The following is a 23633-nucleotide window of genomic DNA, read 5'->3' as shown; positions in this document are numbered from 1 at the left end:
TAGATTAGCATCAATCTTCTCATACAATTAGGTAACGCTAGTATGGAAAAATGATGCTGACTGTGTCAAGCTAATTTGGAAAAATGATGCTGACTGTGTGACATAAACACTGAAGCATGCTTTTGTGAACTACTCGAATCAATTGGTGTAAAAATTAGTATTCGAAATTATTTAATAAGAGTATGAAATATATTTCCATGAGACTGTTATGAAAGAAGAGAAAGGCATTATCACACCACTAGGTGGTTTAAGAAGGCTTTTCGGTATCATTTCGTGTTTTGTTTCTGTGCACTCCCATTGGAAGGAAGCGATTCAGTGAGAAAAGTAAAAAGTAAATAATTGCTTTGACTTCCAGACTTTAGATGGTGAGTTTGTTTGGGCAGTTCGGGTAATTTTGTTTTATATCCGATGCACTTTTTCGATTAAACGATTTTCTTGTCTGTGCTAAACCCTGCGCTCCTGCTACCAGAGATGTCCATCTCTTCTGTGTGACGAAGAGCAAGTAAAATTTCTCACCTCGAACTGACAACTTCAACGAGAGCTCTTCTTTTCTTACACCACTTTTGTATAAAGTGTGCAGGCATCATGAGTGCGTTTGTTTATTTCCTTTTACCTCCTCCACTGAATCGCATCAAAGTGCTACAGCAGAGCTAATAAATTCTCTGAGGTGGATACAGATACTTTCATAGAGGTGTACACGCTGGTGAGCTCTCTGGTGTATGTATGGTTTGCGTATAAGTAACGCAAAATCAGAAAAATAAAACAATTTATCGTTCAATTTTCTGTTTTTCGTTGCAAATTTTTCATAGCGAGGCCAGATCTACTCTCTATTAATTGAAGTTTACAGGAGTGTTCGCTCGCCATCACGAGCCAGTGATCACTTGGGTGTATTTAGGCGAGAGCACGTGAGAGCGATTCGTGCAAACAGAATGTGATTCTCTGGCACCAGCTTCTTTCAACACGCGTGCTTGTCTAATGGACACTGAGAAGAAGTGCGCTATCCTCTTTGTGTTGACCACACCTAATGTACCCGCAGTATACAATTGAAACTTACGCCCTGGTGTATTAGTGAAATGCCATCTCTGCCTGCTACTTCGTGTATGAAATTCAAGTAGATAGTTTTAGTATTTTTGAATCATCTGTATGAATAAGCTTTGTGATGGAATTTTTACCATGCCAATTATTGTCAATACAAATATTATGTTATAAAGCTTGATCATGCTCATGTGTGATTTCAGTTCAGTTATGAAAATGTCAGTAATGTTATGACCTCGTAACATTCTCGAAAACACTGACCGACATGTACGTACACTACCACAAAGCGAACGCTGTGGCTTTGACTGCTGTGAGAGACTGCGACAAAATGTACTACTCTCATTATTTCTGTCGTGTGTCATGGCTCTCATGGTTGCGCCAAGTTCTAGTTCCATTGCGTGTTGGCCACTGTTGAACGTAGCAGCTGTGCGTTTGATAGCAATCCGTGCCGTAGTTCCAGAGTTATGCCGTTACAAACATTACATCCCCCTTTTAAAAGGCTCTTGTTAAACGCCCTACACCTCCCCCCACAAATACCATTATAAGCATTTCGGAGTTATGCCGTTACAAATATTACACCCCCCTCCCTTGAAAGGCACTTGCTCCATTTTATGGTCTTCAAAAAGTATTGATTCTCGTAAATTTTTTTTTTCATAACCCCCTCTGTTAAGGACACTTGCTACACTTCCTCCCTCATAAAAAATGCTCTTATAATAATCTCAGAAAATCAAGAAGCACCTGTGCCAAGTTTGGTCCGTTCAACAGTTCCAGAGTTATGCCGTTACAAACATACAAACTTACACCCTTCTTTATACAGGGTTACGCCGGGCCCCTATTTCATCTGAGCCCATATTTCCATCTCATCCCTTCATCTCATAACTTTAAACATGAGTCATATCTTACAACGTACCGTATTTCACATAATTACACCACTATTGAATTTAGGATGTCTTCATAATTAGTAATGTTCACGTGTCACTTGTTTAATTAGCGATACAAAATTTCTAAAATTACCCGACAAGCTAAAAAAGTCTTCAAAAATATGAGATAAAATTTTTTCACTTAATTCACTTGATCGCGCTTTGTTTTCATCTCATTTGGTATCGCAAAGGTTGCCAAGTTATCTCGAAATGTTTTGAAAAAAAGTTTTTGTCTTTCTCATATAGAAAGGCTATGCAATCACTGTGAAAATCGACTTTTTAACCGAATGTCATATACCATTCGACTCAGCTCGACGAACTGAGCAAATGTCTATCTGTGTGTGTGTAAGTGTGTGTGTGTGTGTGTGTGTGTAACAAAAATATGCACTCACTTTTCTCAGAGATGGCTAAACCGATTTCCACAAACAAAGATTCAAATGTAAGGTCTTATGGTGTCATAGCCTGCTATTGAATTTCATTCCGATCCGACTTCCGGTTCCGGAAATATAAGATGATATGTACCAAAACAAATGAAAAAAATATGCACTCACTTTTTTCAGAGATGGCTGATCCGATTTTCACAAACTAAGATTCAAATAAAAGGTATTATGGTCCCATAGCTTGCTATTGAATTTCATTTGAATGTGACTTCCGGTTCCGAAGTTATATGGTAATATGTGAAAATTTGAGAAAAAGTTTACACTCAATTATCTCTGGAACAACTCAACCGATTTTCGCAAACTAAGATTCAAATAAAAGGTCTTATAATATCCTAGAATTGTTTATTGTAGAATATTTTATCTGGATCCGACTTCCGGTTCCGGAACTAAAGCGTGAAGGATTTTGGAAAATTACCAATTTTTTTAGTATTTTTTTCACGAACGATAGTTAAAAACAGATACAAATCCCATAAAACTGTCTGATAAATTCTTCTAGGTTACAGAGCTAGTTAGTTTGTGGGCATGAAAACTTAATTCGGCTACTGGTTTCCTCTTTTCCTGTTCCGAGAGCACCGAAAGTGGAGAAGAAAAACTCCTAAAACTAAATTCACTTCGATTTCTTTGCGATGTTTGAACCGATTTTCGCAAATCTTGATTTGAATTAAAGTTCATACCGTCTTTAAAGCTACTGTGAAATTTTATCCGGATCCGACTTCCGGTTCCGCAGTTACAGGGCGATGAGTGTCAAAGTTTTCAAATCGCCATATAGAGTGACATATACAACACCGAAACAAGAATAAAACACAAAACGATCAAGGCGTGCTTTGTTCCATTTCGTACACGTTGTGTAGTGATGTCAATAATAATAATAATAATAATAATAATAATAATAATAATAAAAATAAAAATAATAATAATAATAATTATTATTATTAATATTATTATTATTATTATTATTATTATTATTATTATAAAAATAATAATAATCCTACTACATGTTTTATGCTACTGATTCATGCTGTATAGCTTGGCTTACATATGCAGAAGTAACAGAAATGCAGAAGTAACAGAAAGTTTAATTGGTTTAATCGAAATATAGCATGAGATAGTAAGTATAGGTAGTAAGTATAGGTTTAACTGTTCCAATTTGTAGGTCATAATTGTTGGTAGCAAACGAACCAACTTCGGCTATTCCGTTTATCTTAATCCGGTTTCGGAAGAATTGGAAATAGTGATTAAAAACTGCAAAAAGGATCTCACTCACTTTTCTTCGAGATCGATTTTCACAAACTTATAGGTTCAAAAGAAAAGTCTTACAGTTTCATACGGAATTCCTTAATTTGTTGTGGATACTACTTTCGGTTCCGGAACTACAGGGTAAACAGGATTTATAGAGTTTGTGAGATTAGGTCCGAACAAATTTTCCTATTTCTATTCAATACACAGTTATTTTTGCGAATTTCACGGTTATATTTATGATGTAATGAGTAATATGAGAAAGGCATCATTACACCACTAGGTGGATTAAAATAGGTTTTTTTACTTCTTAACATTATCATCAACAAGCATTTTTTCGCATCCGTGACATTAGTTCAATTATAATTATTGATATTTATATTTAAATAAAACTTCGTTTCCATATATGTCAACATAACTCTGTTAAGTGTGTGTGTATTTCATCGGCTGTTCATCTGATATTTTCATATTTTTAAAAAGGCCATTCCAGATAACCCCTACAGTAATATTTTTGATGTGAAACGGAAACGACGGAATATTTTTAATATGAAACGGAAACGACCAAATAAGTTTTAAAAGTCAAAATGATTCCAAACTGGTGTTAAAAATATTGTGCGTTGTCTCACAGCTGGCATAAGGCCCTTACAAGATGAATTTGCACAATTTGAACCTGAGAGTGTAATAGTGCAATATTTTGTTTTGATTGCTATCGCCATTACTAATCAATAAGACGAATATAGGACCAACGATGTGATGAATGAAAATCCATTGAGATGAAATTAGGAGCAGAGTAGTGCACATATCATAAGTGTTTTAATCTGTTCTATGAATATTGGTTGCATCAATTTTCAATGTGGAGCAAAAGAGACAAAATAGGGAGCCGTTGCTCTATATAGATGTGTGACAAGACATTACTGGACTGATAAATTAAAAATTATTATGCTAATCCATTCAGTACGCCGAGTGCACTAGTGATCAAAAACTTCCATATTTTCTCACTTGACAGATGTTTAGAAGAGACCTACACTCCAGTAAGATGTGGCCGTGTCAAAATTCCAAAATGGTTTCATTTCAGTTCAACGTGGGAATTTAGAAAGAAGGACACTTGAAAGAGTAAACCATCGTATTTCTGTTGCCTAGTAACAGCACCGGGTAATCAATAAACTGTGATCACTACAACCTAATTGAAAAATAAACGTTCCTTTGAGACTTCCTGTACACATGACTGAGTTTCATCATACTTTGTCTCAACTTTCACACGTTCCGGCTAAGTGCACGAATGAATCCTGAACGATGTCGGTCGATTTCCGAGAACACACGGTTGCTACCGGGGATTTTCACTCCGCCACAGCCAGAAGCATTGTTTCAGGTTCCACACAGCCTTCATTGCAGGAAGCAGCCCTACAGAGACTCTATTGAATGAGCATTATTCTAAATGGAAATACTGAATTATGCAAATTATCAGTCCTCGTCTTGGGAACACACAGACTGTCCGCTATGACAAACTAACATTTATCACTGGTCCGTGCTGAGTGCTTTCCGTCCCTGGTAGCGGAGGACTAGTGGAGTTCATTGAGCTGCCATCGCAAGTCAAATGGCTTGGGTACTGAACAACGTTACTTTATGATATGATACACAGGGTATACCGCATTGTGTTTATTCATGATTTTCGTGTTAAAGAGTAACAAGCACCAGTGTTAACTTTTCGTGTGAAGCAAAGGGCAATTATCGACCGTAGTGATAATTTTGACTATGTGTCAAGGTGCAAAATTTTAATAATGGCTTTATCCCATCTGATCCGAGACAGATCAAACCTTCCGATTATGAAAACTACAGCTTGAAGTGGCAGTTTCATGGCACTGAACATTGTTGCAGAGGCATATTTAGCCAACAACAACCCCTCCCTTCAGAAACGATTTGTTCACACCTACTTCTACTAGGGGCGTCGATTCAAAAAAACGCAACAACGATAGCACTTTTCAACTAAATTTATACCCTTGTGCTACAATCAAAGGATTGAAAAGCTATATGAACTTCCACAAGTCCCGGGCATGGGAGGAATAGCTTCATTCTACCAACCTTGACCTGCTACCGGATGCTAGGAGATCAGGTGCAGAAAAACTTTGTCAGAGTAAAACAAAAAAAAAACAAGAGAAAACTCGAACCGCGCGCAGAAAAGCCGGAAACAATTTCCACTTATCCGTACTGTGTTTGCTTTATGGATATTGGTTTCGTTGTCGGATTCTGTAGCATTCGTTTTTGATCCCAGTAGTATTTGCTGCAAGGAGAACGACGAAGAGGAGCTCTGCATTTACTCAGAATATTCCACCCAATTGCACTTTTTGCGCTGAAACCTATAGCCCTTATCTGTGGAACGAAATGTGGTGAACCTCGAACCTTTATCGGACGAACGCTACTTCATAAGGCAATACAGCACCATTTTGTGTTGGCCTTCTGAGGACATACTCCCAATGCAGTGCATGTGGTGTGGGACGAACACTGGCTGATGAAGTTTATGACAACATTGTCACAATCCCACTCGCAACACCAGGCAGCCAACACAAGTTCGAAACTTGTAACATCATCCCTGCGGAGTTTTTCATCCAACCCGTCGAAAATGTTTCAACCTCCAACCAAAATATCAAAGTGTAAACCACACTTCTGTAAAAGTTGCTTGACGGTATTTAGCATGCGGTGGAAAAACTTTTCGAAAGTATTTTCAAGGTTGTAGACCCCTTCTTATTGTGATGATCAAAACTATCGATACACATACTGTGTTTTTGACTGACAATAATCTTCCGAATTAGACCATGTAATGTTAATGCAGTACATTCTATTTGGAGCTTCATTTCTGAAAGAAAAATTCTCTTCTTAATCCACCTAATGGTGTGACAATATCATTCTCTTTCCATTCAAGCTGCCTTATTAAAATATTTTGTCATGCAGCTAATTTTTGATACAAAGAGTATAGCCCGGTTTGCATGTAAAAACTGCCCCCAAACAGAGAAAAATTGATTAAATATAGTGATTATTTGATTTGAATACAATAAATGTAAAATAAACGTAAAATGACTTATCAGTTCATAAACAAAAACTTTAAATCGTATATAAAAAACCTAAATATTTGTCAATTCATTAATTCTGATTCATGTTTCTCTCACTGGTCCTTCCTTATGAAATTTTTTTCTTAAGCCCTGAACTCAAGTTGTAGATGGAAACGCATGGTTTTTAGTTCTAAGGGCATGTGATATATGATTTTAGAACTAAATACCATGCGTCTCCATCGGATAATGACAACGCATGGAGACGCATGGTTTTCCGAATGATTTATTTTTGATGCAAAATCTATAGTGGTACCGAAATTGTAAGTGCAATTAAAAAAAAATCGAAAATTTTGAACATTTTTTTTCGCATGAAAAATTCTGAATACGTGTCTGATCTGAACTGCTAGAGAACCGAAGAGTCGAAAACAAAATATAAAACAAAACGATTTCCTTCGCCATCTTTGCAGCTTTAGAACGATTTTTTATACGCATGCTGGTACGAACAAGTCAGTCCAATTGGATGAAATGTAACCATCACGACTTTTCTCAATTTTCGTCAAAGCAAATCACATTGCACTTCATACAGATGCTGATGCGAGAACGCTATTAGGAGTTAAGATGAATTCAAAAAATTAAGCTCTCAAAAGTCGTTGTGAAACTCTCGTATTTTTTTGGCAGAAGGAAACACCCAATTCGATGATTTCCATTTTTTATTACCTACATAATGGTTGCTCATGGACTCACAGGCGGTGATATAATCTTCAGTGCTATGATTAGCTTTTTCATGACGATACAATACACGTGTGTGTCGGCTCAACTCACGTGTACCGTATACCACACAGTACTCGAAAATCTGCTTCACGAATCGTAAGGAGGCGACAGGCATTATACCTTTTGCAATAACATAAAAAGTGATCATCTAGATAGGGCTGGAAAAAATGCTGCAATGCGGTGATTGACAAACATCTCGTTTCACAGTACGTAATTAGAATAATGCGAAGTTGAAAACGAGAAGCTAATTTTGAATACTAAAGCATGAGTAATTTATTGGTATTCTAACAATGAACTACAAAACTCTCGTATCAAACCAACGGGAAATGTGTAGGATGCTTCAACAGCCTTCACTATTCCGGAATGTTGAAATTAGCAGTCTAAAACAGCAATCAACACTAGCTTGTCAACGAAATCAACATAGAACCTGGTTTTCCCAGCAACACCAGCAAGTCTAGCAATCAATGTCTTGATTTTTCAACCACCATCACCACCACGCTGATTTTGCTTTCCAAACACGTATTATCCATATTGAGCAAACATGCACTCGCAACCCACATAAACCTGATCTTAGCGAGGACGATTCTGTACTCATCGGGGGGGGAAGTCATCCCAGCGGGAACCGATTGCAACTGCATTACGTGAACTGGTTGCACAAACGATGTACTAGTAGGACGTGGGAAAATATTTCTTAGAGCCTTTTCTCTCCATCGGGTTGAACGGAGAAAATAAAAGCAGAAATGGATATATGCTCAGCCTTTGAGAAACCGACCCGAGCCAATAGAGCCGTGTAGCATCGAGACGCGATGAAGCACCGAGCTCGGTCCGGATTGATCCTGTCTTTGACATTGCGGATGCTGGCACCATTCGAAGACCCATATAATTTCGAGCTTCAATAAGTGTGCCAGTGTGTGCTACAGATTACTCCCACAGTAGTCCAGAGCAACTCCCCGGTCAAAGGTTAATCGATCCGACTGGTTGAAATGTCGTCTAACGGACGAACAGATCCATATTGAGCTGTTATAAGGTTTATTGATTTGTAACACCTCGATTGGAACAGCACAGCGAGCAAAAACATGGGATCACCTTTTTTGCAGCGGTGTAGGCGAAGCGAACACATTCATCAGAGTTCTGATATCATCTCCACGAAATTAGTTCACGTTTCATTTCGCTAAAAAGTATTTAACACCCACCTGCAGAAGTATAACAAGCAAAGATATCGATGAAGGCTAAAGCGGTGCTTAACGATTGGGAAAAAGAGCAATGCTTGTGAAAAAACTCCTGCCGTTCGCAAACATAATAAAATTAATGAAATTACCTGCACCAAACTTCTGAGCAATCACCTCCAGTGATAAATTTTTTCGGTAAGCACCTAGGTAAATAACGATACCCGATAACGAAAACTGTTTTGTTCGTTCCCAATACTCAAACCGTAACTTCGCTCATTACCACAACGATCATCAACCGGGTGAAAAGAAATTTAAGGGGTTAATAACTTTTTTTTCTGTAATTTGAAAAGCTCAACACCTTCCACTGAAATGAGGTAATATATTATGTGCCATGAGAGGGGGAAACAGCATGCAGAAAACTTTCGCTTGCAGAAGGATGAGATTCTATTTCATTTTATCGTGAATTTATGTTCCATATGAAAACTTTTCACTGCGTTACTCGGTTTTTTACTACTTTTCGACCGAGTTGGATTCATTAGAGTGAAACCTCCGAAACGACAGCTGCACATTGCTGTCATATCCAAATCCTTGCGGGTCCGGCGGAAACTTTCCAACTTATCCGCTCAATCGGTGAAACTATTTGCATACTCGTGATTATAATTCGGTATGGGATTTGAATTAAGTAATCCAAATATATTAAATTTATTTTGATCGTGAAGTGTAGATGAGGATTAGGTTAGGAATAAAATATTGATGAGGATAAGGATAAAATATTTCAAGTTTTGATTTCAATGGAAATGAAACCATTTATTTATTTGTTTGTTAACAATAGCCATTCTACAGTAAACAGATTTTACTGAAACTATGTATGATTTGGCTACTATGCAAGACTTGCAAGAGTTAATGGACACCGAAATCCCATTATGACGAGTAACAGATTTTAAAATTATAAAATAGCAAAAACGAATCTTCCCAGAAAGTATCTTCCAAAGTAGAGATCTTCTTCAATCCGTGAAACTACTCTACCTTTTCATTCAATCTGTAAATTTTAAGGAAACATCGCAATAAAGCTTAGATCTAGTCTGTTATTGCAGCTAATGAGAACTTTTTTTTTAAATAACTATTTATTGTAATATGAGATTATTAAGATTTAAATTGGGTGTTCAGCCACAAGTGGTGACTTTTCAGCCCTATTGTATATATGATTTGGTTATTACCATCAGGAAATCATTTGCTTCCGCAATTCAGAGGTTTTTGTGTAGGAAAAATTATAAACCTACTTGTAATTTGTAATGGAGAAAAGGAACTTATATACTAACTTACTAACTAATACAGAGAGCGAATCGATTCAATTAAAGATTGCATCGATTTTTGCCGGAATTTACTTATAATATTATGTGACATTACATCTAATGGTTCTCTATTTGAGAGTCTGTGTAACTCATTTGTACTAAACCAGGGAGGGCGCTTCAAAATCATTTTCAGAATTTTATTCTGAATCCTTTGAAGCGTTTCATTCCTGCTGGAACAACAACTTGACCAAATTGGTACTGCATGAAGCGTGGCTGGTCTGAAAATTTATTAATAAATTAACAATTTGTTTTTTAGACAGAGCTTAGAATTTCTGTTTATAAGAGGATATAAACATTTAATATATTTATTACACTTTGCCTTCAATGTGATCCTTGAAAGGGAGTTTTTTGTCATACGTTAAACTCAAATATTTAGCTTGATCAGACCATGTCAATTCCAAGCCTTTCAATTTGAGAATGTGATTATTGTTTGGTTTAAGGAAAGAAGCTTTTGGCTTATGAGGAAAGATAATTAATTGCGTTTTTGCTGCATTTGGTTTAATTTTCTATTATGACAGATAATCACTGAAAATATTTTAACTTCTTTGTAGGCGACTGCAGATCACTCTTAAATTTCTACCCTTGGCTAACAGACATGTGTCGTCACAGAATAGCGATTTCTGACAACCAACGGGTAGATTTGGAAGATCAGAAGTGAAAATATTATACAAGATTGGAGCTACGCTCGAACCCTTCGGAACACCGGCTCGTACGGGTAGCAATTCAGATTTACAATTCTGATAGCTAACCTGAAGAGTACGATCAATTAAATAATTTTGAATCATTTTGATCAAATAAATAGGAAACTGAAAATCAGACATTTTTGCTATTTAACCTTTGTGTCAAACACTGTCGAATGCTTTTCTATGTCTAGAAGAGCAACTCCAGTGGATAACCCAGAAGATTTTTTTGATTTTGTCATGTTCGTTACTCTGACAAGTTGATGAGTAGTTGAATGTTCATGACGAAATCCAAACTGCTCTGGTAGAAAAATTGAATTCTCATTTATATGAGACATCATTCTCAACAAGATAATTTTTTCAAAAAGAAAGTAAACTATTTGGTCGATAACTTGATAACTGTCTGCTGGGTTTTTATCAGGTTTGAGGATAGGAATTACTTTAGCGTTTTTCCATCTTTTTGGGAAGTGGGTTGAAATATGATCATATTTCAGTGAGACTTCACTTTCAATAGGACTCACAACGTTCAAATTGAAATTGTGGACACTCTCGAACTGCTGAGCAAGTTTTTGAGCTTTTTCGCCATTTGTAAGAAGTATTTGATTTCCTTCCTTGAGAGCAGGAATTGATTTCTGAGGTTTCCTAAGATCCTTGGAAAGTTTCCAGAAAGGTTTAGAATATGGTTTAATTTGTTAAACTTCTTTAGCGAAATTTTCATTTCGCAAAAGAGTAAATCTATGTTTAATTTCTTTTTGTAAATCCTTAACTATGTTTTTCATAGCAGGATCGCGAGATCGTTGATGTTGTCGTCGACGAACATTCTTCAACCGAATGAGCAGTTGAAAATTGTCATCGATGATAGGAGAATTTAATTTAGTGTGAGCTTTGGGAACTGAAAGATTTCTAGCTTCGATAATGTAATGATTCAAATTATCAATTGCTGTGTCGATGTCCGCAGAATTTTCTAAAATAATTTTATGATCCACATGATTTTCAATGTGAGATCTGTAATCCAACCAATTAGCTCTATGATAGTTGAATATAGAACTAATTGGATTAATTAAAGCTTCGTTGGAAAGTCTGAATGTTACAGGAAGATGATCTGAGTCAAAGTCCGCATGTGTAATCGGTTCACTACAAATGTGACTTTGATCTGTTAGAACCAGATCAAATGTAGATGGGTTTTTCACGGAAGAGAAACAAGTCGGATTACTGGGATGAAGAACTGTGAAGTAACCAGTTGAGAGTTGATTATGATGTAATTTACCATTACTGTTATTTCGCCTACAATTCCACTGGACATGCTTAGCATTTAAGTCCCCTATTACGAAAAATTTCGGTCGATATCTTGTGAGTTTTTGCAAATCGCCTTTACAGAAATTTAATTGTTCGCCGGTGCATTGGAAAGGCAAATATGCTCCAGCGATGAAATATATTCCATGAATGGTTTCAACTTCGATTCCCAAGCTTCCAATAACTTTAGTATTGAAAGAAGGTAAAATTCGATGTTTAATTTGCCGTTGGACCAAAATGGTAACTCCACAACCCATTCTAGTAAACCTGTCAAATCCACATAATGTGGATTACTTTTCAATTTGACATTTGGTTTAAGAAAAGTTTCTGTCACAATGGCAATATGAAATTTGTGAGCTTTGAGAAAATTATAAAATCCATCTTCACTCGATTTTAAAGATCGAGCATTCCAATTTAAAATATTCAAATAATTGTTTAACTTCACTGTTAAATTTAATATTCATTATAATATTATTTGCAAATTGCCATCCGATTTGAAATGCTTCAAAAAGTGATGAAGTCGAATTCATTCGGATGATCATTTGAAAAAGTTGATCTTGTAGGTAGATGATATGGCCGATCTACCTATTAATAAATTGTTTTCGTTAGAAGATGAACTGCAAGGTCCTGTGTTTTGATTATTTACATTAGAAGAATCAAGTGGTAGATTTCTACCTGTTATACTAGCATAACTGACATTAGAAGAAGATGATGACGAGGTCGATCTACCTGTCAATAAATTGTTTTCGTTAAGAGACGAATTGGAAGGCGTACCTGATTTTTGTTTTAAATTCGAAGAAATAAGTGCCTTAGAAGAATTAGGCGTGGCATTTGTAACGGTTTTTTGATTTTCAGGTATGTTCTGTAAATTTAAGGTCCTTGATTTGACTTGTTGTCTAAGCGAACGAGCGTTTAAATTTTTTTCCCTGACAGGACATTTCAAATAATTGGATTTATGATTTCCATCGCAAATTGAACATGAAAATTTATCAGTGGTTTCATTTATTGGACAAATGTCTTTTGAATGCGATTTACCACAATTCAAACACCGTATATCCATATGGCAATTTTTGGTTCCATGGCCGAAGCCTTGGCAACGACGACATTACGTTAAGTTTGCAATACGATTATGCCGTTTATAATGTTCCCAATGAATTTTATTGTGGGAAATGTAACGTACTTTTTCTAAAGTTTTCAAATTGTTTACATCACTTCGATTGAAGTGTATTAGGTAAAGTTCATGCGAAATTCCAGAGCGTGGTTTAGAAGTACCATTCGCTCTTTTTTCATAAGTATTATTTGGGAAGGGGCAAAACCAAGCAATTCTTTTAGTTCATTTTTAATGTCATCAATACTTTGATCATTTGATAAGGCTTTCAAGACACCCTTGAAGGATCTGTCTGATTTTATATCATATGAATAAAATTTATGAAGTTTCCCGGACAAATATCGAACAAGACGTTCGTAATCTTCCAATCCATCAACCAAGACTCGACATTCTCCTCTTCGTCCGATTTGAAATGAGACTTTTACTTCCGGGAGAAAAGTAGAAAGCTCAGTACGGAATGTTTTGAAGTCGGAAATCATCACCGTCACTGGTGGCATAGATTGTTGTTTCTTCTCAGAACGACAAGCGTCCATTTTGGGAATTTTTGAAGAATTTTCTTCTATGTCGCTACAATCGGATTCAGGAAGAATCTCGTAAATATTGTTAGACGGAATAGAATCAACGGAAGGGAATTCCGTCCGTTGTCTTTTATTTTTACATTCAGATTCTATAAGATCGTGAATGTTATTAAAAAAAATGTTGAATAACGGATTGTGATTTATTCCGTATTGAATTATTTTTAGCCTTAGGCTAGTTGCCTTTCCGGTTGGACGCAGGCATTTTTGAAATGAATGAAATTTGAAATTAAATTAACTAGGCTAAATTAGTCTTCGATTAGACTCCTAGTTTGGAAAAGTCTTGATAAAGACTGATTTTATGGTAGTCTTAATAAAGATTGATTAGTTCGAAGAATAGTTCTTTGAATAGCTAGCCTTAAAAAGGCTGATTAATTTCTTAGTCACTCTAATATCACTCTTTGTATAGCCTTGAGAAAGACTGACTAATTGTTAGTCTTTAAAAAGACTGTTAGTGATTCAGGTAGCCTTGAAAAAGACTGAAGCCTTGAATGAATTGAATGAATGAGCCAATGAAACTCTAGGTAGCCAGAAAAAATTCCAGGTACCAAGAGGTTCTTCCACCAACATCAGAAACCTGGTATAAAGCGTCAAACGCTCAGGTCGTACTTTCATTTAGACTTCGGAATTTTGAGCCTGTTTGGCTCTTGAACTCAGGTCCGATTTCAGAATTCTATAAATCGGTTCTTTTTAGAACTATTGATATACTCCCAGAGAACTGTACGAAGTTTTCCCACTATGAAAATCCACCATTTCGGTTGGTTCTGGACCTGAGCAAATTCCAATGTCAAGAATATAGTTCCGTATTGAATCAATTCAGGGTGTTTGCCGAGTCTCAGTTTCTCTTCAAAGAAGGTCGATTTCGTCATCCTGCTGCTGTTCGTTTGCATTGGAGTAAAATATAACAAAAAATGGACAACGATGGCCAACATTATGCAAAATCAGCCCTTCCTATGGCTCTAAATGTTATCTAAATCACTATAAAGATTGCAAATTCCTTGCAAATCGGAGATTAAAAACATCAGTTTAGGGCTAATCTAGAATAATTTGATTAGTTTTGTGCAATTTTCGCAACGCAAAATTCGCATCAAACGAGTGCGAATAAAGCCAGTATTTGACTGCTTCGCGTTCGGGAAAAACTGCTCCGAATAGCGTTTAATATCGTGGAGAATTCCACAATTTAGCCCTTCTGAATGCCTGTACAGCATTTTAATAGTTCCTTCCACTGAAGTATGCAAATCCGAATTGAAATAACTGACATCAAAATTCTGAATGTTCAGTTCGGTTTCACATCTCATCCAAGTCAGTCGACAAACCAAAACCGCTTACGGTCGGGACAGAAGAAACCAAGTACAGTATTGTGTAGTGAACAATAGAACGATCTCGAAATGAGTGATCCAAACGAACAAAAGCTACCGCCGGTACGAAAGAATACAATTATTGTTGACTTCAGACAGTGCAAAATTCGACCTTCGATACGAGAACTGGAAGGTTTGCTTAAGGAGCAAATGCATATTGACATTAAACGTGTGCATTTACTTCAATGCAATAAGACCAATAATGTTGTTTACATCCAGTTCTATAAAGAGTTGGATGCAATTCAATTCGCTAAAGACAATAATAATGTGCACTATGTGGAGCATGAAATTATCAAGTACAACATTCCAGTAAATATGGAAGATAGAGCTATAGAAGTGCGTGTGCATGATCTTCCCTCAAGCGTCATCAATCCTTATATTCGCAAAACTATGTCCCAATACGGAGAGATTCTCTCTATCGAAAAGGAAAAGTGGAAGAACTTTTCCCCGGTATTCTAAATGGCGTACGTTTGTTACGCATGCGCTTGAGGAGGCCTATACCTTCTTATGTGACCTTCGGTCAGGATACAAGAATACCGTGCAAATCACTTACCTATTACAATCAGATGGCCACATGTCAATATTGCCAAAAAGCTGTTCATTACGGTAAGCCATGTGATAAACCGGACAAGGAGACAACTATACCAAAGGACAACGGTGCTTCCTTCACACCAACCCCAAGCAACCCCAGTACACCTGTGACAGTAACCAACAACAGTGAAGCATCCGCTTCAACGAAACCATTCAACGTATCCCCTATAGAACAAAGTACACCAGCTGCAATTAACAGCTTACCATCTAACCAACCAGCAACTGCAAACAATGTACAACAAGGCGCATCTACAGCAACTAGCAACGAAATCAACAACAATACCACGGCAATGGATGACGAGACGAACCACGAACAAACTGCCCCTCAATCCTCGCAGGAGGAAAATGGAAGCTCCTCTCCCCCTAGAAAAAGGGTGACAACGAGATCCAATACAAAAAAAAATATCTAAAAACTCAGCTAAATCGGCCACGTAAAGCTTGTACGCAAAAAGGCCTGAATAAAATATGTTTTAAATAAAAAAAAATCTAAATGTTGCTGTTTTTTTATTCTCATTTGTCGCCAAATGTCAATCTTTAGTATAAAGGCACCGTTACATTTCTAGAAGCAAAGCAGTATAAGTTGCGAAATTCACACAATCAACTAATACGAACGATTATCATTTTTATTCGTGTTCACGTCCTCGAGTTATGTCTGTGACATTACTCAACCGCCTTTTGTTATTGACCCAATATCGATGTCAATCACATAACCGCATGGACGTGACTACGCATGAACCTGAAATGCTTACTGAAAATTTGTGTTTTTAGTGGAAAAAACGTAATTAATCTACCTAGCAGTGAGATGATACCTTTTTTTATCAATCCGCATATGTTTTTTTTCATGGATATTCTTTGGTGTTTAAGTTCTCATGACATTATTTTAATTATCGTCGTTTCAAACGGCAAATTGAGATTTTAATCACTCATTACCCTGTAATGTCGAAACTTCAAATCGTATCGAATTTCAATCTTAACGTGTGATAATCGATTGAACATTAAATTAGATATCGAAGTAAGTTCCACTTTAGAGTTTTTCGTCATTATTTATGGTACTTCCAGGGCCGGTATTCAGGAACTAGCATAACTCAAAATGATTCGAATGGCCACAAATTAATACGCCAAACAATTTACATCTTCTATATCGGTATGAATTTTAAAAACCCATCATTTGTAATTCCAGAATGGGTTGAAATTCACCAATTTGTTTGTGGGACCATAAGTCCTTTAATTTAAATTTTTGGTTTTGATTTTTTGTTACTGGAACCGGAATTCTATAATCGAGGTAGCCGAAATCAGTTAAATTCACCTGAGGAGTGTGTAGACATCTTTGAGAAATTGTAGTACGAATTAAAATTTAGGGGGTACATTCCGAATCCAAAAACGAATACCGCCTAAACTGAAATAAATTTATTTGGTAATCGACTATCCAAATCTGCAAACCCGATAAACCTGATTAATGTATGTGAAATGGACATTTTAATACTAATCACCCTGTATTTCCTAAACCAGAAGTCGGATCGGACTGAAAACCAAGATGTTTTACAGATTCCTAAAACTTTTCATTTCAATCTTAGATGATTCTTAGATTTCATTTGAATCTTAGATTGGTTCAGCCATCTACGAGAAAATGAATTGCATTATTTTAATTTCGTTTCACATATCATCCTATGGTTCCGCAATCAGAACTCGGATCCAAACGTAATTCAGGAACATTGTTTGGGAGTATACTACTTTTCATATGAATCTGAGTTTGTAGAAAACGGTTTAGCCATCTCCGAGAAAATTGAGTGAAATTATTTGTCACACACGCATTTGCTGATCTCGACGAACTGAGTCGTATGGTATATGGAAGTTATGTTCTTCCAGCATTTATTGCTGTAAGTAGTTTAAATCAATATAATTATGGAATTACTTTAAGCTCGAAATGCTGATATCATCTGGTTTACATATGACATATTCGATTATGTTGCCAAAAACGCACCGTGCTAAAATCGGTTCGAGGCAAATTGTCATGAAAAAGGATGCTGTATACAGTCTTTTTGGTACTTAAAAACAATTGTATGTAAAAGTATAAAAAATCGTGTTTCACGTTGCTCCCAAGCATTGCTTTGTCATACAGCGCTCAAAACTCCTACTGCTGGAATAGGGGGAAAAGTAGCTTATACAAATACAATAACTTTTGTATTGCATATTTAGACAGCATTTTTTGTGTTCCATTATTCGTATCTAATATTTTTTCGAAAATATTGCTTTGCAAATTCTGGATGCCTGAAAAGGACAATTTAGTTTGTTGAAGTTGATGATGAAAGGTGCTGATCAGGGTCCATCAACACTTAGACTCGTCAATGCATAACAGTATATGTTGTACTTTTATGACACCTGGCGTTCAACATAAACCGCTAGGCAGACGTAAAGTTATTGCTATATAGATTTTGATTGGTTGCCGAAAAAAACCAAAAGCATTAATGCTTGCCGAAAAGAACCAATCAAGATCGATATAGTAGACATTATGCGGCAATTAAAACCAAATAACACGTAAAGTTATTGCTATTTACAATACACTTATCATTTGCACCGAAGTGCAAAGTTTTTTCTGATGTGCCGAACGCAAACAAATTTTGGCAAATTCTGGCCGATTAAGATGGTCATTAACCTTTTTTGTGCTAAGGCACATAACCAATTCCATTATCTTTGCTGTAGGGGAAAGTATTATAAAGCGTCCCTGCTGGCCAAAACGTCCCCCTTCCTTTTTTAAGTATTCAAGACATTTCTAAACAATAGTTTTATCACTAACCCTATTTTTTTGAAATATCTTTCTGCTATGCATGTTTGGCAGATTTTGCTTTGACTAAACAAGCATTTTTACCGTATAAAACGTCTAATGATCGGTTGCTATTTCGTAATTAACTTTTAGCTGTGCTAATGTTTCTATTTACAGTATAAAAATTCATAGAAACAAGGCCATTTCTTTGATATATGAATTTTCTCATAACAGTCACTCTACGGAGATTATGCCACACCTTCGATTCAACAGTATGCTTCGAGTTAAAATAATGGGCCATATGAATAAAACGTAGCATGCTTGAATTTCAGTAGTAAATGCAACATGTGGATCACGTTCTTGTCAAAATCAGAGACTTTACTACACAACAACTGTTAACACCGCTGGCAACACTGGCGATAGAATCGCTAAACGCAGCATTGAGTGAACATAGTTGATGTGCTAAACGTACCCCGACTGACATTTATGCTTCGTTGATAGGTAGAGAAAAACAAAAAAACAAGAATAAACAGTAAAGCTAGCCGGTGAATTATTAATATTTGATTTGATTTAAAGCATTGATAAAAAGATCGTTTGTTGATATCTCTACACCTAAAAGGAAAAGAGATAAAGAATTGAAATAGGATAGGAAGAAAGTAGAATACTTACCGTGTGAGTTGCGCCAGACTGAATATTTGGAACCAAACTGTTGACGATCTGTTATCAACAAATATTGAAAGCGAAAATAAGATCGAGTGAAGGCAACGGTGAGAAAGAAGCAACCTAGGGTAAAACCACTAATTGTAAGTCGAGTGAATTATAAATCGAAAACCTTAATTACACAAAACAAATATATTTCAGTTTGAGCTGCTGAATACAAAATTAACAGCTGCTACAGATACGGTTTTATTTGGTTTCCTTCGAAACATTCTCAAAAATTAGTGAGATGTCGGACCCCGAAATCACCAACGCCGGAAATGAACTGGATCTAACGCAAACTCCGTGTGCTACGTGCGGCCAAATTTCCACCGAAAATGAAGAGATGGTAGGCTGCGACAATTGCAATTGTTTTTTTTTTTTTTTTTTTTTTTTTTTTTAAATAACTATTTATTGGAATATGAGTTAAAATTAAATTATTAAGATTTAAATTGGGTGTTCAGCCACAAGTGGTGACTTTTCAGCCCTGTTATATATATATGATTTGGTTATTACCATGAAGACATCATTTGCTTCCGCAATTCTGAGATTTTTGTGTAGGGAAAATTCTAAACCTACTTGTATTGTGTAATGGGGAAAAGGAACTTATATACTAACTTACTAACTAATACAGAGAGCGAATCGATTCAATTGAAGATTGCATCGATTTTTGTCGGAATTTGCTTATAATATTATGTGACATTACATCTAATGGTTCTATATTTGTGAGTCTGTGTAACTCATTTGTACTAAACCAGGGAGGACGCTTCAGAATCATTTTCAGAATTTTATTCTGAATCCTTTGAAGCGTTTTCTTTCTGGTGGAACAACAGCTTGACCAAATTGGTACCGCATAAAGCATGGCTGGTCTGAAAATTTGTTTATAAATTAACAATTTGTTTTTTAGACAGAGCTTAGAATTTCTGTTTATAAGAGGATATAAACATTTAATATATTTATTACACTTTGCCTGGATTCCTTCAATGTGATCCTTGAAAGTGAGCTTTTTGTCATACGTTAAACCTAAGTATTTAGCTTGATCAGACCATGTCAATTCCAAGCCATTCAATTTGAGAATGTGATTATTGTTTGGTTTAAGAAAAGAAGCTCTTGGCTTGTGAGGAAAGATAATTAATTGCGTTTTTGCTGCATTTGGTTTAATTTTCCATTTTGACAGATAATCACTGAAAATATTTAAACTTCTTTGTAGGCGACTGCAGATCACTCTTAGATTTCTACCTGTGGCTAACAGACTTGTGTCGTCACAGAATAGCGATTTCTGACAACCAACGGGTAGATTTGGAAGATCAGAAGTGAAAATATTATACAAGATTGGAGCTACACTCGAACCCTGCGGAACACCGGCTCGTACGGGTAGCAATTCAGATTTACAATTCTGATAGCTAACCTGAAGAGTACGATCAGTTAAATAATTTTGAATCATTTTGATCAAATAAATAGGAAACTGGAAATCAGACATTTTTGCTATTAAACCTTTGTGCCAAACACTGTCGAATGCTTTTTCTATGTCTAGAAGAGCAACTCCAGTGGATAACCCAGAAGATTTATTTGATTTTATCATGTTCGTTACTCTGACAAGTTGATGAGTAGTTGAATGTTCATGACGAAATCCAAACTGCTCTGGTAAAAAAATTGAATTCTCATTTATATGAGTCATCATTCTTAACAAGATAATTTTTTCAAAAAGTTTACTGATAGAAGAAAGTAAGCTAATTGGGCGATAACTTGATGTTTCTGCTGGGTTTTTATCAGGTTTTAGGATAGGAATTACTTTAGCGTTTTTCCATCTTTTTGGGAAGTAAGCTAATGAAAAACACTTGTTGAAAATTTTAACCAGGAGTCTCAAGGCAACATCGGGAAGATTTTTAATAAGAATATTAAAAATTCCATCATTACCAGGAGCCTTCATGTTTTTGAGTTTCCTAATAATTGATTTAATTTCATCAAAATTCGTCTCAATAATGTCATCGTGTGATAACACTTGGGTTGAAATATGATCATACTTCAGTGAGACTTCATTTTCAATAGGACTCACAACGTTTAAATTAAAATTGTGGACACACTCGAACTGCTGAGCTAGCTTTTGAGCTTTTTCACCATTTGTAAGAAGTATTTGATTTCCTTCCTTGAGAGCAGGAATTGGTTTCTGAGGTTTCTTAAGAACCTTAGAAAGTTTCCAGAAAGGTTTAGAATATGGTTTAATTTGTTCAACTTCTTTAGCGAAATTTTCATTTCGCAAAAGAGTAAATCTATGTTTAATTTCTTTTTGTAAATCCTTAACTATGTTTTTCATAGCAGGATCACGAGAACGTTGATATTGTCGTCGACGAACATTCTTCAACCGAATGAGCAGTTGAAGATTGTCATCGATGATAGGAGAATTTAATTTAGTTTGAGCTTTGGGAACTGAAAGATTTCTAGCTTCGATAATATAATGATTCAAATTATCAATTGCTGTGTCGATGTCCGCAGAATTTTCTAAAATAGTTTCATGATCCACATGATTTTCAATGTGAGATCTGTAATCCAACCAATTAGCTCTATGATAGTTGAAAATAGAACTAATTGGATTAATTATAGCTTCGTTGGAAAGTCTGAATGTTACAGGAAGATGATCTGAGTCAAAATCAGCATGAGTAATCGGTTCACTACAAATGTGACTTTGATCTGTTAGAACCAGATCAATTGTAGACGGGTTTTTCACGGAAGAGAAACAAGTAGGATTACTGGGATGAAGAACTGTAAAGTAACCAGCTGAGAGTTGATTATGAAGTATTTTACCATTACTGTTATTTTGCCTACAATTCCACTGGACATGCTTAGCATTTAAGTCCCCTATTACGAAAAATTTCGATCGATATCTTGTAAGTTTTTGCAAATCGCCTTTAAAGAAATTTAATTGTTCGCCGGTGCATTGGAATGGCAAATATGCTCCAGCGATGAAATAAATTCCATGAATGGTTTCTACTTCGATTCCCAAGCTTTCAATAACTTTAGTATTGAAAGAAGGTAAAATTCGATGTTTAATTTGCCGTTGGACAAAAATGGCAACTCCACCACCAATTCCAGTAAACCTGTCAAATCGATGAACCACATAATGTGGATTAATTTTCAATTTTACATTTGGTTTAAGAAAAGTTTCTGTCACAATGGCAATATGAATTTTGTGAACTTTGAGAAAATTATAAAATTCATCTTCACTCGATTTCAAAGATCGAGCATTCCAATTTAAAATATTCAAATAATTATTTAACATCACTGTTAAATTTTAAATTCATTATAATATTATTTGCAAATTTCCATCCGATTTGAAATGCTTCAAAAAGTGATGAAGTCGAATTCATTTGGATGATCATTTGAAAAAGTTGATCTTGTAGGTAGATCATTTTATTTTCAGTTATATCGCCTAAATCGACTTCATTTAAAGAAGCGAATGGCATTGAAGGAATATTTGTAGGTAGACTGCCATTAGAAGAAGATGATTTGGCCGGTCTACCTATTAATAAATTGTTTTCGTTAGAAGAAGAACTGCAAGGCGGTCCTGTGTTTTGATTATTTACATTAGAAGAAATAGGAGATAGATTTCTACCTAATATACCAGCATAACTGACATTAGAAGAAGATGATGACGAGGTCGATCTACCTGTCAATAAATTGTTTTCGTTAGAAGACGAATTGGCAGGTGCCTTAGAAGAATTTTCAGGTATGTTCTGTAAATTTAAGGTCGTTGATTTGACTTGTTGTCTAAGCGAACGAGCGTTTAAAATTTTTTCCCTGACAGGACATTTCAAATAATTGGATTTATGATTTCCATTGCAATTTGAACATGAAAATTTATCAGTGGTTTCATTCATTGGACAAACGTCTTTCGAATGCGATTTACCACAATTCAAACACCGTATATCCATATGACAATTTTTGGTTCCATGGCCGAAGCCTTGGCAACGACGACATTGCGTTAAGTTTGCAATACGATTATGCCGTTTATAATGTTCCCAATGAATTTTAATGTGGGAAATGAAACGTACTTTTTCTAAAGTTTTCAAATTGTTTACATCACTTCGATTGAAGTGTATTAGGTAAAGTTCATGGGAAATTCCAGAGCGTGGTTTAGAAGTACCATTCGCTCTTTTTTTCATAAGTATTACTTGGGAAGGGGCAAAACCAAGCAATTCTTTTATTTCATTTTTAATTTCATCAATACTTTGATCATTTGATAATCCTTTCAAGACAGCCTTGAAGGGTCTGTCTGATTTTATATCATATGAATAAAATTTATGAAGTTTTTCGGACAAATATCGAATAAGACGTTCGTAATCTTCCAATCCATCCACCAAGACTCGACATTCTCCTCTTCGTCCGATTTGAAATGAGACTTTTACTTCCGGGAGAAAAGTAGAAAGCTCAGTACGGAATGCTTTGAAGTCGGAAATCATCACCGTCACTGGTGGCATAGATTGATGTTTCTTCCCAGAACGACAAGCGTCCATTTTGGGAATTTTTGAAGAATTTTCTTCTATGTCGCTACAATCGGATTCAGGAAGAATCTCGTAAATATTGTTAGACGGCATAGGATCAACGGA

Source organism: Malaya genurostris, chromosome 2 (genome assembly GCF_030247185.1).
Source record: "Malaya genurostris strain Urasoe2022 chromosome 2, Malgen_1.1, whole genome shotgun sequence".
Classification (NCBI taxonomy): Eukaryota; Metazoa; Arthropoda; class Insecta; order Diptera; family Culicidae; genus Malaya; species Malaya genurostris.
The sequence above is the reverse complement of the archived record's forward strand: the minus strand, read 5'-3'. Positions refer to the sequence as shown.